Source organism: Medicago sativa, chromosome 8, assembly GCF_051527215.1.
Source record: "Medicago sativa cultivar Bolivia chromosome 8, Bolivia_mono, whole genome shotgun sequence".
Lineage (NCBI taxonomy): Eukaryota > Viridiplantae > Streptophyta > Magnoliopsida > Fabales > Fabaceae > Medicago > Medicago sativa.
Window position 1 is genome coordinate 51,889,418 of NC_140756.1, and position 17,153 is coordinate 51,906,570.

The 17,153-nt window shown below is 34.0% G+C and overlaps 2 pseudogenes; both read left to right on the forward strand.

The window, feature by feature from the left end:
* The first annotated feature begins 298 nt into the window (after positions 1-298).
* Positions 299-3,354, forward strand: LOC146899414 (uncharacterized; annotated as a pseudogene).
* Positions 3,355-6,527: 3,173 nt separating this feature from the next.
* Positions 6,528-11,195, forward strand: LOC146899415 (uncharacterized; annotated as a pseudogene).
* Positions 11,196-17,153: the final 5,958 nt, after the last annotated feature.

Below are 17,153 nucleotides of genomic sequence, written 5' to 3' on the forward strand. Positions count from 1 at the left end.
CTGAATTCCTTCTCTGCTGCTACTCGATTGACCCTCCGAGACCTTCCATTCATGTCAATGAAAACACGGTGGGAGAGACCACATTTTCCTTCCCGCCCATGTAAGTCTTGGATTCAAATTTCAATTCAAATTTCGTTTTCCCCTTTTACGTAGTTTTAGGGTTCTATAAATTGATAGATGTAGAACTCAAATCTTCACCCTAACTTCATAAACTTTTCGTAAACCTCTCTCTTATTTTTATATTTTTGAAAATCTTATTTGTTTCAAAAACTCTTTTCACTTTCGGCATAATTTTGCAATGGCACATAAATTTCAAAACATCTCTGAGATAAACTCTTCTAAATCATCTTGGTGTTTAAGAGCAAAAGTTCTGAGGTTGTGGGCTGTTAGGGACTTTAACGTAAACAATTTACCATTTTCTCGTTGAAATGGTGCTCATCGATTCCGAGGTTAACATTTTTATTACATATATCATTTTTTTTTCCTTTACTTATTTTCTTTACTTAAACTCAAGATCCAGTTCATTATTTTTGAATTTAAATTACAAGTTTTAATCTTAACAAAACATGATGTAAAAGAATTGTAAACTACTTTAAAAAATGATATTACATTTATATGAAGTTATGATACTATGACATGATACAAAATATATTAGTGTCTGAAATATTTTAAAAAATTAAACTTTAAATTTTAAAATATGTTTTCGGGGAGGTAGAATTCATGCTACCATTAGGAAAACACCTTGCTTTATAAGTTTCAATCCCAAGTCACCGAAGGAAAAGTTTATGCTCTTGAAAACATGGATGTTGCCGCTAATGGTGGCGATTACAAAACCACTAGACATCCATATAAGCTAAACTTTCAAATTTCCACTAAGCTTTTTGAACTATCTCGTTGGTGCCGTTCGTGGTTCACCCTTCGATTTTGTTCCAATTCCTAAGATATGTGATGGAACATATGATCAAGATTACTTAGTGGGTTAGTAATAAATAACTTAACATATAAATTTCATTACTTTTATTTTTTTAAGCCATTTTTTCATGATAACATTGATGGTTATATTCTTTGAATTTTATTTCATATATAGATGTTGCTGGAATGTTGATCGGTGTGGGTACGTAATGCCAATATGAGCGCAATGGAAAAACCACCAAACCGAATGTTATCGCACTTGAGGCCGATGGGTACAAGTCATTAACTTCACTTACATATTTTCACTCATCTACAATTATTGTACACTTTGCTAACATTTAAAATCAATGTTAACTTTTTTTTTCTTTTAAAATGCAGCCATAAAGTTCAATGCACACTTTTTGGAAGTTATGTGGATGACTTAAACTCTTTCTTGGCATCCGGGGAAACACAAAATACCATAGTTTTTGTGCAACTTGGAAAGGTCAAGAGATTCCAAGGTTGAATCTAACCTCATGTATTGTTATTTTTTAATAAGTTAAGTTTTGAATGATTTTCTCATATTTTTTTTATATGCATTTTTGTAGATAAGGTGCACATTCAAAACCTGTGTTCAATGTACCAAGGTCATTTATAATCCCGCATGTGCCGAAGCCTCGAGTTGAAAAACAGGTTTATAGAATATAACAACCACCAAGTTTCAAAATTTAAAATATAAAATGCATGATATGAATATGACTTTTGAACTTTAATAATTGTTAGAATGCTTGGTAATGATGAGTCAAACTCTCCTATGACACTATCACAAATTACCGGGCGGCAACCAACGGACCTATTGCATGAATTTATGTATAGCACTCAAAGGTCTACTATACAAGGACTTAAGGACTCCTTTCGAGTTACTCCCTCAAATTTAACTTAAAATGCTTTATCTATGTTTATAACATAAGTACTATCATGCTAACTATGCATTTTTATTTTAGGATGCCGTTTTTGTTGTACTTGGCACCATTAAGCACATTGTTAACTCGTAAAATTGGTACTATACCGCATGTGTTTGCAACAAGTCGGTTTTGCATTCGAACATGTTTTTTTGCGAAAAATGCAATAGACATGTGGTTAATGTGTTTCCAAAGTATACATTTCTAGACACTACATCAGTTTGAAGTTAGACATATAGTTATCATTTATCATCCTTTTTAACTTAATTGTGTTTGCATTGTAGATACTCCATTAAGGTTCGTGTCATGGATGACACCGACAAGGCCATCTTTGTTTTGTTTGATCGTGATGCAACATTGTTGTTAAACAAAACCTATGCATCCGTGTTAGAAGGGGTTTGTGACTTTAAATATTTGTTAAAGTCAAATATAATTTTAGAATATCATTTCATGTATTATTGCCCCTTTAGATAGTACCATAACACAGCCTTAAATATTTAATTCTTATTAACAGATGGCTGGAGCCGGAGGTGTGCCGGATGAAATTAATGGTTTGATTAACTCAACACATTTGTTCAAGGTTGAGTGCAAAGCTGTTTTTAGCCCTAGGTTTGAGAGGTCTTTTAGAGTTAAAAAGATATGCAATGATGCCGCCATTATCAATCAGTTTAAGGACAAGTGGGAAAAAGAGGAGGCAGTCTTTCGTAAAATGCAAATGTGTGAGGCCTATTTCGACTCTTTATATATATTTACCCCAATATGATTATTGTTAGTTGAAAAATTTATTAAGTTTATCGTTTTATTCATCATGTGTACATAGGAAATGACCTCTTTGAGTGGATTGTTGGAAAATGGTTTGAAGGGAAAAGTTGTACGTGAAACAAATATTCGTCACAGTTTAACATCGATATTTATGAATATACTTAACTATATTTCAGGTTGTATCTTTGAACTAATTTAACTAATTTTTATAATGTTAAAGGAACCTGAAATATCAATCTGCAACTTCAAGAAAGGGGAAGGAAAAGGTTAATGAAACCGTCAAACTAAGTGTATCTCGTGTTTGTATCTCTCAACTATACACCATACTCAATTAAATCATATTGAACTTCTACTTGGCTATGAAATCATATTGAACCTCTACTTGGCTATTATAACCATCACAAGTGTTAATAATGATTTGATTTACAATTGCAGGACTTACTCCCTAAGTTTTCGGATGTTGTTGTGGACCTTGATCGCATTTCAACTCCTATAGCACATGTTGGTTCATCTCTCCAGATTGTTGAGCATGCGAAGGAACAAAGATTTCACCCACCGAGAATGCTTGTCGTGGATCTTGATCAAATTTCAACTCCTATAGCACCTCCGCCGTTTCATCTCGTCCGGCATTGTTGAGCATGGAAGAGGAAAGAGGGTTTCACCCACCGAGGACAAGGTTGAAGACCTTCATCTTCCACTCAAGCTTTTGAAAAGGAATATCAAGATTGAGAAGATATAGGTTTCCCTGGTACCACCATCATACTTGGATATTGGCGGTATGCTCAATCAGTCTTTTTATCTATCTAAGTCTTAATTAGTGTCGGTGTTTTTGTCTTCTAAGTCCCACAATGTATTGGGCTGTTGTTGGGCTAAGTCCCACAATGTTTCAGGATTTTTTTTTTCAAGACCCACAATATATTGGGCTGTTGTTGGGCTAAGTCCCACAATGTTTCGGGTTTTTTTTTGTTTCAAGACCCACAATGTATTGGGCTATTTGTTAGCTAAGTTCCACAATGTATGTGGCATTTTGTGATCAAGTCCCAATCTGTTGGGCATTTTGCTATCTAAGTCCCAATGGTTCCTGGGCATTGAATCTAATATAATTAAGTTTAGTTTAATTAAAGTCTTTTGTTTCACTAATATTTCATATTTAATTTAATTTAATCACTTTTGTTTTATCTAAGTCCTAACTGTTCTTTTATTTAATTTAATTTAACCACTAAAAGCCAACAAGTGCTATAGGATTTAACCTCTTAGTGTTGACAGGCTCCCACATACACGGTTCTCTGTCACCCCCATAGTCCATTTGCAGAGAACAAATAATCTCTCTTTATTTTTTTCAATTTTTTTTCTTCTTGGTTTAAATTATGTTCACTTATTTATCTACATCTTCTCCCACACAACCAACAAGGTCTTGCACTTAGACAATCTCTTGGATCCCATTCAATTGTTTCTTCTTAATTTAAAGATAAGATGTATTTGCTACAATTTTATTTTGAACCTTCTACATACTTATTTTTCAAATCGAAACATAATTGGCGCATTTGATTTTTGTTGCGTATGATAAAACATTGGCTTTGAAGTTACGACCTGGAAGATGTTTTCTCGACATTGCAGCTTGCTTAATTTTGCATGCCTTCATGTTTAATTAGACATGCCTTTAAGAATGTTTACTTTTTGTAAGTATCAAACTTCATATTACATTCATCTATCAAAATGTTAGCTTATGAATCGTAGTATAGAAATTATTAAGTCTTAAGAGGAGGCATTTAGTGTAGTATAATCATGTAGTTTTAGTAATCAAAATGGAGTAAAAGTTGGTTGTTGCATGTTCTTGGTCTTGGGTTGCACTAAACTTTTCTAAACATTTGATGATAACTACAATTGTGGGTGCTTTATTTGAATATTATATTCTCATGTCCTCTTGACTTAAATATCCCGCTATAGTATACCGTTTCTAAGGTAAAACCGAAGAGAAATACTAAGAAAAAAACTCACCTTAGTGATACTTTTAATGTGAGTAAACTAAATTATTTGTTATCATTTCATTTATCTTTTTTTCAGGGGATCAATTGATTTATCTTAATATTGGTAGCATTTATGTATTTAATATGAAAGTTCTTCACTTCAACACAAAGAAACTGGAAGGAGCATATAAGCCATGGATTGGTGAGGTTAGTAAGTGAAAATGAATTATAAAATTGCATTATTAATATTGCTCAGCCTTTTTCGAGCTAAAAACAAAGGGGCCCTTTAAACCCATGAATCTATTCCTCTAGCTTCCAGGTTAGACACTATATATTTTGAAAAAAGATTCTTATAGAGGTTGACTTATAAGAAATACATTAATAAAATGTTGCCGACATTACTAGATTCCATAAAGAGACATGCTCGGTAGCATAAAGTAAACCGTAACTTTTTTCATAAGAAATATATACTTTTTTCCTTTTTCCGCCAATATAGTACACTTAAATTTCTTTATCTCCGACCCAATTTGATTCCAATGACTCTCTTTTCTAGAATTTTTTCTCCACCGCAAGGAAACATCATTTTCTCATATCGGCTAACCAAAGATGCTTTTTGCATAACAAAGTTGTTGTCAAAGTCAACTACACTAAACTATTGACTTTAGTGGACCACCATTTTCCTTAACACTAAAAAACCATTTCAACGAAACAATGTTTTTCACTAAAATCAAAAACCAAAATTTCTGAAACAAATCTATAGCAAATGGATGATGATGAAGTTACCAAACTTGCAAGGTTCAAAAGAAAGACTTATATGGAAAACAAGACAAGGAAGAAACGAATATCTACTTCAGTTTGTCTATATCATTGTAGGATTATATTACTAATTGTATACAACATGAATTTATTACCATCTCTATTGAGGTTTATAACAATTTTGTTATTGAACATGTGAAAACTCGTAGAATTTCACACCATCCAAAGGAACTGTGGACCATCCTCAAATTATCATAAACACATCACAAACCAGCAAAACCAATGTGGTTTACAATAGTAAGATCATTGTTAATTTTTTTGGAATGTAATATTGGATAATAAGTTCAATATCTCACCATTTCGTTTTTTTTTTTGGCATATATAGATGCAAGCAACCAACTTTCTCGCTGCAAAAAGGGGGACACTATCAAATAGGATTCCTTTGTCACCTTTAAATGGAGGTATAGTGTAATTTTATTGAAAGGTTAAAGTAGTTATACTTATGAATGTTAGTTATAATTGAACAATTGATCCGAAGTTCCAACAATAAGCCAAACTCCAAACCCATCAACTATAACCGGAAACCCGATCAAGAGAATTAGGAATCGGGAAAGTCGATTTTCACTCCCATGTCGGATGTATTTAACAACAAACAATTTTGCAAAGGTAGTTCATCAAGAAGACATTTACCCCCTCAACCATTATCGTGTAACTTATCTCTTACTATTTCTAGATTAGCATTTTAATTTAGCATCAACTAGGTAAAGACAAGCTAGGAATCAACATTTTTTTTCGGCATATGAGATTAGTAAATAAGATAAACTATTGTCAACTCGTTTTGTTGTCGGATTAGTTATATAATTGTTACAGAAAAGTTTATTTATTGCCGAGTTTCAAAATCTAAATTTAGGTGCAGCTTTATCTACTTTATCCGAAGTTATCAATCCAATTTCCACCAATTACAAAACTAAAAAGCAATCAAAGACACCGAAGAAATCGTTTACGTTGGTGTCGAAGATTGGATTTTGATGAAGAAGAAGGAACGGATGGTTTGTGCTACTATTTACTTTTATATCTCATTTCATTTACTTTAACAAAGTCAAATCTGATCGGCACCATTGATTAAGATTTTTTTATTTTTATCTTTTTATCCATATGTTTAGGAACGACCGACAATTTGTTCAACAACATGGCGGCATTTAAGACCGAACTGTACCGAAACTCGGAAAATGAGGGTATTTACTTTAGTTTATCACTCATCAACTATGAGTATAAATCTGTTTCATGTTTTTTGGTTATAAACTTAAGTTTACCATTAAATATAGGTTGCCTAAATTTTGGAGGACCGGAAGTGACGTGCAAGTGGTGTCATGCTGAAGTGTGGTACGAAGAAAAGGCCGAGAAATCAAAGTATCATATGGATCCCGAATTTTCAATTTGTTGTCGAAGGGTCAGGTTAAGCTTCCACTTATTGGCAAACCACACGATTTGTTTTTGTCGTTAATTAATGGAAGTGATCATAGAAGCAAACATTTCAAAGAAAATATTAGAGCTTACAACGGTATGTTCGTATTCACGTCAATGGGCGATAAGATAAAAGATTCTATCAACGATGGAGGAGGTCCTCCGTAATTTATTTTGGGTGGACAAAATTACCATAGAATTGGATCTTTGCTCCCACAACCAGAACCACTCCAAAGTTTGCCCAACTTTACATTTATGATACACAACATGAAGTAGAAAACAGAGTTGCAAATTTTAGGTATATTAAGTTAGATTTTAGTTTGGAGTTGTTATTTTATCTTATTAATGCCCTAACTATTTGGTTGTTTTTCTCAATTGTGAACTCTTTGCAGTGTCCGGTTCTAACTCGTACAACCTTGATATGTCATTAGTTCGAGACTTGAAAAAAATGATTGATGAGTACAACCCTCTTGCAAAAAGTTTTAGAAAGGTTAGAGACATTGTTGAATGCGGTGACCCTCCTACATTATCTCTTAGATTATTTAGGAAACGTTCGTATGATTCTAGAGTTCATAATACCCCTACTGCGTATGAAGTTGCAGGTTTGATAGTTGGGGATTTTGATAGTTCAGATATTGGAAGAGATGTAGTTGTCCATGATACATTTTTTGGTTTGACTAGGCTGCATGAAACTCATGTCTTATTCTTGCCCCTTCAATATCCATTAGTTTTTCGTAGAGGTGAAAATGGGTGGCAACCTGATATTCCCTTAGGACAAACAGAAGATGACAAGAAAAAAGAACCAGAGAACGTGTCACAATTAGAGATTTCATGGCTTTTAGAATTCAAGAAAGATTGGTTGAGTTTGGAAACATTACTTTTTCAAAAAGGTTGCTCCAACAATTTGTGATAGATTGCTACACCAAGATAGAAGCACAAAGACTTTCATACATTAGAGAAAATCAAGATAAAATTAGAAGTGATCTACTTTGTGGTTTACAAGAGGACCTTGAAACAGGAGATATTCTACCTTCATCTCGTTGGCAAGAGTGTCATTCTCCCCGATTCCTTCACGGGTGGTCCAAGATACATGTTCAATAACTGCCAAGATGCAATGGGAATCTGTAAGAGATTTGGTTATCCCGATTTGTTTATTACGGTTACATGTAATTCAAATTGGAGCGAGATACGTGACTTTGTTACCGAGAGAGGTCTTACCGCATCGATCGACCCGACATTGTTTGTCGAGTATTTAAACTTAAGCCGGATGAGATGATGTCTCGATTTCAAAAAAAAGAAATATTTGGCAAGGTGATTGCGGGCAAGTATTAATTCCTCAATTTTCCCCTTTTATGTCATATTACCTATACCTCATTACATCTTTGATTATATATTAATATACCACTAAATTCATTATAATAGGTATGTACACGGTTGAGTTTCAAAAGAGAGGGCTCCCTCATGCTCATATATTATTGTGGCTAGATGGTGAACATAAATTAGTTACTAGCAAGGATATTGACAAGGTCATATCTGTGAGATTCCTCATCCAAATCTATATCTAAATTTGCATAATACCGTTGCATCATTCATGATGCATGGACCTTGCGGGGATGCCAAAAAGAACTCGCCATGCATGAAAGGACGTAGATGTACCAAATATTTTCCAAAGAAACATCAATCATCTACCTATATAGATGAAGATGGTTATCCTTCTTATAAAAGACGTGATACCGATGTTGTTGTTAGTAAAGGAGGAGTCAAGCTAGATAACAGGAGTGTAGTTCCATACAATCCTTACTTACTTAAGAGGTATAAGGCACATGTTAATGTTGATTATTGCAATAAGTCAAATGCCATCAAGTACTTATTCAAATATGTCAACAAAGGCCCCGATCGATCACACATTAAAATCACCAATGGTTCCTCCATTTCACATCAAGAAGAACCAATTGATGAAATCAAACGTTATTATGATTGTAGGTATTTGTCCCCCTCCGAGGCAGCTTGGAGGATTTGTGCATTTGATATTCATCAAAAGTTTCCGACCGTTATTAGATTAGGTGTTCGTTTAGAAAATCAACAATCAATTAACTTTAAAGAGAATCAAAATCTCCAAAGAGTTGTTGATTAACATGAAATGGCACCAACAATGTTTCTTGCTTGGTTTAGAGCAAATCGGATTTATGAAGAGGGCCGTGAATTGACATATGCAGAATTTCCATCAAAGTTTGTTTATTTGGCCGACAAAAGAAGGTGGAAACCAAGGAAGCAAGGTTATAGTATTGGCGAGGCTTACGTATGTTCCAAATTGGGGCTGGGGAATTGTATTACATGAGGATATTGTTAACAAAGCAAAGAGGTTGCACCGGATATGACAAGATTAAAACAGTTAATGGCAAGGTCTTGCCAACTTTCCAAGATGCATGTTCTACCTTAGGTATGTTACAAGATGATAAAGAATTCATCGATGCAATTTTAGAAACAAGCATTGTAGGCAAGTGGTTTTCAAATGCGATTGTTGTTTGTTAGATTGCCGATCATGTATACAATGACCAAGCCATTAACGATCTGGAATTCAACTTGGCATTTGTTGTCCGAGGGAATCTTATATCATAGAAGAAAGGCACTTAATATTCCAGGTTTGTGTTTAATTATATTTTATTTTTCCATGGATACCGAAAGGACAAATACTTCTAATTTTTGCTAACTTTTTCCACCGAATGTAGGATTACAAATTCCGTAAGATGAATTTAAAAATCTTTGCCTCATTGAACTTGATAATCTATTGATGGCCAATGGAAGATCATTGAAAGATTACGAATCTATGCCTCCCCGCTATACATTCGATGTTCTAGCCTATGAGAACAAACTCATAGCGGATGAGCTCGCTATGATAAAGTAGAGTTAGCCGCATTACATGCAAAATTAATCGGTATGTTGACAGAGGAGCAACATAATGTTTATCGGGATATCATGAATTCAGCTTTATGTGGTGATGGTCGGTTTTATTTTTTGTATGGATATGGCGGCACAGGGAAGACATTCTTATGGAAAACATTATCTCCGCTATTAGGTCTCAAGGCAAGATTGTTCTTAATGTAGCCTCAAGTGGGATTGCCTCTTTGCTGTTACCAAATGGTAAAAGAGCTCATTCAACCTTTTCCATTCCGTTGGTGATAAATCGAAATCTACATGCAACATCACACAACAGGTGTCCTAGAGCTAAACTTCGAGGGAAACCAATTTATTCATATGGGATGAAGCTCCAATGATGAACAAATTTTGTTTCGAAGCATTTGATAGAACCATGAGAGATATTATGAGGGTTGAAGATGAGGAAGACTTGAAGAAACCATTTGGCGGCAAAGTGGTTGTTTTGGGTGGGGACTTTCGACAAATTCTACCTCGTGGTCGAAACGGATCAAGAGGGGACATCATTAAGGCAACAGCTTAGCTCTTCTAAAATATGGAGGACTGTCAAGGTACTCAAATTGACACAAAACATGAGGTTGAAAGGTGATGCAACCAATCGGACATATGAAGAGATTAAACAATTTGCTTGATTGGATTTTGAATATTGGGGACGGAGTTGAGCAGCAGATGAGAATGGTGAGGTAGAAATACAAATTCCAAAAGATTTGTGCATTCTTGAAGGTACAAACCCTCTACTTGACTTAATTGATTTTGTGTATCCAAACATTGCCGAAAATATACAAAATGCAAATTTTTTTGAAGACCAAGCGAGTCCTTGCACCTACTTTGGAAGTTGTCGAGCAAGTAAATGATTTTGTATTGTCATTGATTCCCTGGGGATTCAAGAGAGTATTTAAGTGCGTATACACCATGCAAGTCGGTATGAAGATTATGATGTTCGGGGTACCGGTTTACCACAGAAGTTTTTAAATGATATAAAATGTTACGGTATACCGCATCATCGATTGACATTAAAGGTTGGAGTTCCTATCATGCTTTTAAGGAATATTGATGAGTCTAACGGTCTTTGCAATGGTACAAGGTTGCAAGTAAAGGATTTGGGAAAAAAATATTATAACAAAGAATCGTGATAACCGGAAAAAATAGTGGAGACACCATCTTTATCCCAAGGATGGACTTGGTACCTACAGATTCCGGTTTTCCGTTCAAGTTTCAAAGAAGACAATTCCCCATTTGCTTGTGTTTTGCAATGACAATTAACAAAAGTCAAGGTCAATCGCTTTCTAAAGTTGGATTGTATTTACCTTGACCGGTATTTACACATGGTCAACTTTACGTGGCAATTTCTAGAGTTACAACTAGAAAAGGTTTGAAGATGTTAATATTGGATGAAGATGGTAATCCCGTGAGTTCTACTACTAATGTTGTCTATCCCGAAGTCTTTCACAATTTATAAATGATATCCAAATTTCATTGTTCATCGAAAACGAGTACGGTTTCAACATAATAATTTTACTCCATTATACAATTGATAGTGTATTTTTTAGAACTACAATTGATTATGTTATATTTATGTATTTACGTTATTATATTTCCTCATTGACAGTATGCTGGAGCAATGTTCTATTAACCAAGGTTTGAATTAGGATTTCTATCGGTATTGGAGCTTTTTGTGTTGCTGCTCCAATGAGGCCATTATTTCATCCATGTATTAAACTATTTAGTATTTGTAGTGATTGTCCGCTATCCGCACATTTTGGATGCAACATTTTTATTTTGTAATATGATTTTCATTTATGAATATCAATGGTATTTGTATGGCCTAATATATCGTGCAAATGTTGGTCTATATTATTTATGAAATATCATTAAAATATGAGTTATCACAATATGTATTACAAACTAGCCGTAACATAAAAAAAATGTATTACAAACGTGTATTTCTCCCCGTGCGTTGCACGGGTGTAAATACTAGTAATTGTACAATCACCTTTGGGCAGTAATGCACAAACTAAGGCAAAGCCTAAGTCAAAACCTCAGATAGGTTAATCAATGATCATGTATTGAATTCGGGAAATTGCCACCTTTGGGCGTACAAGTTCCTTAGTTCAAAACATTCTTCAATAACTTTATCCCAAATAAATTTTTAATTGTAAAATGCAATAACCACCTTTGGGCAAGAAACTACATCTTACTATTAAAAACAGTCCTTAAGCTACAAAAAATATTTCATCAATCAATCAATAGAGACGGTCCCACTTTGATGGTAACGGCCTATATCAACGCATGAAATTCTTTTTGCATAGGAATCAATAACTCTTGTCAAAATACGATACATAAAAAATATGCATCATTTTAATGCATCTAAACCGGTCAAGCATTCATCATAATTTTGTTTGATACGATGCGATAGAATAGTACATTAAAAGCCCATAAAAGAAGTATCAACATATAATCATGTGTTATCTTTTGGAAGAGTAAATATTACCACTAAACTCATAATCTCATTAACAAGTAGTAACTTAAATCAATTACCAACGCAACAAATATATATATGAGACAAAAATTTCACCACCATTGAGGATAAAGGACAAAATAGTCATAAAAAAATATTTAAAAAAAGACTATAATATCCTCAATGTAAGTCTCCATAATAATCAAAAGAGTATTCATGAGAAAATGATATTTGTTTCTCATTTATTGATAATTGACATGTAAGATACTCCCACTTGATAGAGAATGATAGTTGGATTATCAATCCAAGACTTTTAAAATATTTAAACAAATATTCAACTATATTCTCTATCACACAATGGTCATGTCAAGTAATATTACACCAATAGGATATGACCATCCCCTAAATAATAAGGGAACACATGTAATCAAATTCAATAAAAAGAATTTAACTTATTTAAATCATGACTAACCTCGAAAAGTGTAATCAATTCTCCTTGTATGTAGAGTCATTAAGCTTCGATGACTTAAAGAAAATTCCGCACAATTTGGCATATTGTCATCACAATTGGTTCATAATTCAACAACAACCAATAAAGCAAAAGAAAGACTCTAATAATACATCAATAAATACAAGGATAATAGTTTTCGATCTGCCTTCAAAATTGCTCAAAAATTATCTTTTATGACATTTCATAAGTGAGCATATAAACAACAAGGCAACATGGAATTTATGCAACAATTATAAATTCATATACTCGATATTTGGTGGTATGATTGGCAAAATTGAGTCTAAAGTAATTTCACAATTGCAACATTTTAATAGAATAATTCACTTCTATAAAAGAAATTTTCACAAATAATAATTTAGACTCACATCCTTGGGAATATTTATGTCTCGCATATAAAAAAGATTTTACATATTTCATAAAATAAAATTTATTCCCAATCAATTACTTAATTTTCAAAACAAATCAATCCACCAAAATCAAATCAAATCCTTTTGAATATGAAAAGTTTGATCCATAAAATATTAGTCATGGTGTTTCCTTCGGATTTGAGATAAAATGAAATTATGCTTGATGGAATATTCTTATGTTAATCATGCCAATGTTTATACACATTAGATGCACATACACAATGAATCACAACATGTGAAATTTGTTTCAAAAATTGCAAACCTTTTGGCAACGAAACAAATGTAAAATCAATATGCAAAGTGACAAACACAACATCAAAAGGATCAAAAGGAGTAGCACAAAAATACGTGATTTTAATTTGAACATATGACCACTCAAAATTGTCTTTGGATCCACACATGCAATTGTAATTCAATCACCATAAACATATTCTTAAAGCAAATTCAATCTATGAATAAACCAAATCTCAAATCCACTCAAATAATAGAGTAGAAGCTATGACCATATATAAAGGAAATTATTCATAAACTTAACGAAGGAGTCACACAAAATTGGATCAATTAGCCAATTTCACAAGTATTGATACATGTATGACACATAAAAAATCATAATTGAGCAAACAATTATTAGACTCAAACAATCTTTCATATAGATTGAGGAAATTTAACAAAAATTCAACGAAGAAAACAATCAAAATTCTTGTTCAAGTAACTTTATTTTGATTGAAATTTGTTTGCCAAATAATCAAAGATCGAACTCATACAACAATAAGAGATATTTAATTTCCGATCAGTCATATGATTTTCAAAATTGAAACAATTTCAATGATTCAGATTGAATATTAACAAACAAATCTTTTAATTCAAACCTTCAAACTCCATGCTCAAAATAAGAACAAATCTTGGAAACAAAATTGAACATTTTAAACAAAAATGGACATTCACCATGAGGTGCAAACCATATATATAAATATATCAGCCCAAATAACACCAACGTGAAAAGAGTTTCAAATTCCAAGATACGGCAACGATATTAAACGAAAAATGAGCCAAAGTAAAAAGATTTAATTCTAAATCTTTAGAAACAAATCACTCAAAAAATTAATCGATATCCATATCTATTTCAAGTAATTGAATTCAAATACATTATAAGAAAACACACCTTTTCGGATTCATATTTATATAAAATAAATTAATATCTACAAAAGATATATCACTTTTATAACATATCGATTCAATCAACTCATGCCAAAATTAAACACAAAGTCTGTCCAAATTATAACAGACAAAATCAAAGCATGAAAATGCCTAAAATTTAAAGAAAATAAATAAGCCATGATTTGCTTAATTCTGGTAAGCATATAAGGATGCCGAAAAGCAATAGATGGAAAACAAATTATGTTAATAACCGAAGCACTTGTAAGGTGGTCTTTTTTTTTTTTTTTATAAGAGTAATGCAAGTGCATTACCCAATTTCATTGATTGAGAAAAAGAAGAACAAAAGAAAGAAAACGGAAGCCAGGCTCCCACCTAATAAAAGGTTACAAATCTATAATTTGGCATTCCAAGTCTATTTCTAACCACTTCCCTAGAAACAAAATCAGGCAAGGTATCCCACCAAATTAAACCTGAGATGTGCAAACCATGATTAGCTAAAATATCAGCACACTCATTCCCTTCCCTATAAATATGAGTGATTAAGAAATTCATTCTCTTGGTGATTTCAATACAATTAAGGAACCTGTTTCTTAAGGACCACGGCACTAAGGAAGAAGATTTGAAAGCAAGCATAACCAACATGGAGTCAGTCTCTAGCCAAACATTACTCCAATTCCTTTGCTCAGCAAATTCTATGGCCATGATAGCAGCAATCAGTTCTGCCATGAAAGCAGTCTCAACTTCCAGATGTTGTGAAAAACCACCAATGAAATTACCTTGACAATCTCTATACAAACCACCACAGGCTGACTTCAAAGGGTTTTTAGTAAGGGCGCCATCAGTATTAGCTTTCAGCCAGAACCTAACAGGTGGTCCTTTATTTATAATTTATAAAATAAAATAAATTACAAATCCACATTTATATACAACAAACAGGATTTGCTAAAACAATGGCTAAATCTTCATACATGAAAAGCCTAATATTATCCAAAACTTTAACCGATCCAACTGATTGGTATGGTAACTGATTGGTATGAAAATTGAAAATCAAGCAAATAAGGCATACATTAACTTACGTGGTCAAAAAATAATCACGATGACTGACATATATACTTACAAATACCATTCATACAAAGACATTCACAAACACGTTGAACCAAAATCTCAATGATTTCAAGTTTTATATTGAAAACTCTTTTCGGTTTAAAGCTTTTACCAAAACAATTGAAAAATAGGGTTCTAAATCATATAACAAGAGGATCCGATATCACATGTAAAAATTAAATCAACATGATCGAATTATTATATGAAATTAGAACACACTTACTTGGAAACCATGATTACCAGATTTGCCGAGATTTGAGACAAAGTCTTCCCGTGCCTTTCACATGCTCCGGACTTAGGGTTTTCGATGGGGCAAACGGCTAATGAGCGAATTGTCGGGACATAACATGCTATCTGATCGTGGGGGTTGTCTCGCAGGCTTTTTCGAGGTGGGTTTGACCGTATGTAATTCACCCGAGTAGTGTTGAACAAGATTATCCAAGACGAAGTGTCTTCTTCTTGCTCGAGTGCCGGTGGTGAAGAGGGAGAGATGGGGGTAGAGGTGACTGGAATCGACATACTTGAGTTGTAGTGCTAGCTTCGTAAGTGAACTCTACAGCATTGGGCTGTGGACCTTCGGCTTGTGGAACCGCTTCGGAGTTCCAATTTCTTCCACAATGATCATCATTTCTTCTTCTTTGTCATCTTCAAAGCCTTACCACAATTTCCCCGACTTCACCAATTTTTCTTGGTAGAACTTATCACAGTTTTCCATACCCAAAGCTTTGAGCTTCTCATCTCTTTGTTGAATGTATTGTAATTTCAACTCCTTTCTCGTCTGCTAAAGAGTCGAAGCACGTTCATTAGCCATTCTCTTCAAACTTGGAGTCACTTCAATCATAGGACTCTCAATTTGAAGGGGAGCCTTCTTCTTTTTGGGCTCATGCTCTTCCTTTTCTATAGCTTCAAAAGCTTCATTCAGCTGCTCTTTGGTGATAAACCGCTCTCCCTTTCCTCTTCTTTTCTTAAGCTTGCCCCGTTCGCTTTTGCTTCTTTGTCTCTTTTTGTGGGAATAGAAGCAACACCAATTTTTTGCCTCTTTCCTTTATCCTTGGCGGCATCGATTCTTCTCTATTTCTCCTAGCAACCTTTTGTTGCTTGCCCTTATCGCATGAGTTCGTGATGTAGTAGCACCCTTGACTTTCTTTCCTTTAGCATGAGCAGCCTTCCTTCCGAGAGCTTGCATCTTCCTCCAAGATATACTCGGCTACTTATTTAGCCAAGATTTCAGGATTACTTTCCTTAAAGATGGAAGGAAAGTCCCCGATAATCTCGGTTTCTTCGTGGTCATCTCCAACCACTTTTCATCTTGAGGGGCTTTCTTGAAAACATGCATAGAATGCAAAGTCTTGCCGCCGATAGTTTTCTCGAAGAGAGGTCGTGAAACATTCATCGAAGCATCCCTTGTTTTCTTCGTAAATTCCGGCACTCTTGCTCGATGAAAGATCTCGGACAACAATCGTCCATAAGGCACTTGCTTCCTTCCTTTGACGGTTGCCTTCATTAATAGCCTAGCAGAGATGATCCATGACATATCTTGGGAAATTTATCTTTTCAAGCATAGCCATGAAATAGACTGCTAGCTTCGTTGGTTGTTGGGTTGATCGGACCCTCCTCGCTCTTTGAAAGAAGCAATCGCGTGCGTAATTTCACCAACATCCCGTTGTGAATTTCCATTTCTCGAAGGCTTGCCATCCGAGTCTCCACCCGTAAGCTAGTTGAAGTAGCTTTGCGAGGATGTCATCTTTCTTTACAATTTCTTGGAACCCGCCTTCAACA